Below are 3,176 nucleotides of genomic sequence, written 5' to 3' on the forward strand. Positions count from 1 at the left end.
CCCCCGTGTTGTAACACACAGCCGTGACATGAGTTTGGCTTTCAAGAATTTGGAGTATAGTTCCCCCCCAAACTGCTGCACCAACCTTCTTAAAACTTGGCAGGTTTCCTGCTCTCAGCAGAGGCTACCATCCCTGCAAGTTTCATCCACACTGGACAAAAAACAACAAAGTTATAGATATTTCATTGATTCCCCATTATACCCTATGGCCAGATCTCCGAGGTGGCTCCGAAGCTTCAGAGCCACTTAGGCCAGATCAAGGTGGAAACCCAGTCTGGAGCTATGGATCGGACTGTGGTCATCCGAAGTGGCTGGATCTGAAGCCGAATTGGATTGCTGCCAACTCACACAGGCCTAGTATTCTCTTTTTTCCAAGATTATAAGTATTGCATGTCCATTATTTTATTTAACTTCTGTATTTTCTCTTCAAATTTGATTAAAATTGCTCATTCAAAAGACATATAAATCAATACATTCGTACATGAAAGGGCCTAACAATTGTAAGCATTAGCCAAAAAACTGAGGAAAAGACATTTTTTGCAAGAAGAAAGATTTAGTGGCAGCACTTAAGCATCATCTAGTGCAAATCACTGGGTATATCAAGTTTCCTTCTTTGGGGAGATTTCATAGATTTCATAGACATTAGGGCTGGAAGGGACCTGGCAAAATCATTGGGTCCAGCCCCCTGCCCAAGGGGCAGGAAGTTAGCTGAGGTCAAATGATCCCAGCAAGATAGGCATCAAGTGTTTTTTAAAAGTGTCCAGAGTAGGTGCATGCACCACTTCTGGGAGGAGTCTATTCCAGGCCCTGGGGACTCGGATGGTAAAGAAGTTTTTCCTTTTGTCCAACCTAAAACAGTCTTCCAGGAGTTTGTGACAGCTGGACCTTGTCTTCCCTTGGGGTGCCCCGGTGAACAGACGTTCCCCCAGATCCTAATGCATACCCCTCATGTATTTACACGCTGCCACCAAGTCCCCCCTGAGCCTTCACTTCTCCAGGCTGAAGAGTCACATGGAGAAGCAGATACATGCATTTGCTCATTGATTGTAATTTAGTGGATAATTTTTTCATAGATAATTATGTACCTAAAGCTCCATAAACTAGATTTGCGAGTTAAGGTATATAACTTACATCATCATGTTTAGGTGAGTTACACCACCTTACAACAAAGGGTTTATTGGCTACTTTTCATCCTTTCTTTGAGTACTGAAAATGGGTTACCACTCAGTATATTTAGTCATATCCAAAAATTAGTCAACATTTTCTTTATCTTCACTCCATAAATTATGTTTTATTTCCTGTTGAGTGTCTCTTCTTTAAGGTCCTATTCAGCAAAGCACTTAAGCACATGCTTAACTTTTAAGTGCATGCTCAACTCTCATGAATGTAAGCACATGCTGAAGTGTTGTTTTAAATTGAGGCCTAAATTGCTTCAGTATCACTTATTTTGCTGCAATAGTAAAGGTCAATCTTTTCAAAGTTAAACATAAATACAGTGCTGATTCAGTACTGTCCTTGCACTTATCCAATAACCTGTGCTACATTTCCTCCAGAAGTCCCACCAACCTTAAACCAGTGACCAGACAGAAGTTGCTTCCAGGCACAGTTCTCCATCACTGTAGCAAGAAACACTGCTGACGTTAGCCACAGGGTCAGCACAGATTCACAGATGTTCTAAAACAGTAAGCAGCAAGCTGCCACCACCTTGATGATTATTGGAAAATTTGATGGGCATTGTAAATGAGAGCCTGTGTGTTAATTCAGGAGTCTAAAGTCCTTCTGAGTAATTGAAATGTAGGATTGTGCTAAAAAACCAAAGGGACATTGACTCATTCTCTTTTGACTACAAAAACAAAACAAAAAGTTTGAGTACTTTGAAGTTTGAGTACTTTAGTACCTTTCTTTATAATATCACATTCTGACTATGGGCTACAAGGATTGTGTTTTAACCATACACCTATTTTCACCATAAAGCTGTTCAAGACAATACAATAAAAAGTGCAATGAATCAATAAATACTTACAAATACACAAGAAACTCAGCCCCAGCACCCAGAAATCACTGGTAAGTTGCCTTTGAATTCATGAAACTGACCTGAAAATGCAGAAGGGAAAAATAAGTTAAAACAAAGGAAAAACCTCAATATTGATACATTTTACTTTTTTTATTATTATTAAAAAAGACAGTTTCTAAGCATAAGCTAAATGAAACTGCAACCAGCACTGTTGTCACCAATTCAGCTGAGCAATTTGCACAGAATTTGTTTCCAGGAAGCCAATACCATGAGAATCAATTATTTCATTGTTCTACATCTTACACCATAGCAACCCAGTCCATTATGGCTTCTAAGAACTGTCATAAATGCAGGCATGGTTATCTTTTTAATAGGTAAAACTGCAAAGAGATTTAAAAAAAAAAAGGAAAAAAAAAAAGGATTATAGAACATGCACTACTTCTTTACAAAAAGTATTTTGTTAACCGCATTTTGTAGCATAACTGATTAAAAATATTGTTTAGGTATGCTAAACTGGCATGCATCTAATGTAAACATTTATATAATAAGAAATACTAATGATTTTGTTCTACCTAAGGTCTAGATTGAATTAGAAGCTTAGTCCAAGTACAATGCGTTCACTATAAGGCATGATTAAATCCAACATTCTTTTTCCTGTATACCCCTCAGTCCTAGCTGGAAAGGTAACAGATGCAACTCAAACCCACAGAGTCTGCCTTATAAAATTCTTTAACTAGCACAATGACTCACTTTATGCCTCTAAATATCCATGGTTTCCTCTCTCCAGAACCCCCATGCATTAGAAGGTAGTTCAGCAGTTTATTTTTATTGTTTGGTCTACATACAGAACATTTTTAGTTCTTGGGAAAACAAAGAAACTTTGTTGCAAAGTCCTTGTTTTCTTTCCAAAATGTGAGGATGGATATGGGTAACATTAAACTGAAAATAGTAATGGAGCCTGGACTACTAGTTTAAGTCAAAACCTTTTCTGTTCTTTGGGAGCTATCTGATTAATTTGCAGTTCATAAAATAGTGGGCGTAAGTTTAGTTTAAAAACATGTAACTATATTTAAGATTAAGTCGTCATTTTTGTTAGCCTCCAGCAATCTTTGAGAAACACCTTCCCACAACATTTTTGTACCCTAAAGTGCACCAGCCAGTA

The sequence above is a fragment of the Gavialis gangeticus genome, unplaced genomic scaffold, assembly GCF_001723915.1.
Source record: "Gavialis gangeticus isolate Ggan-Ray unplaced genomic scaffold, GavGan_comp1, whole genome shotgun sequence".
Classification (NCBI taxonomy): domain Eukaryota; kingdom Metazoa; phylum Chordata; order Crocodylia; family Gavialidae; genus Gavialis; species Gavialis gangeticus.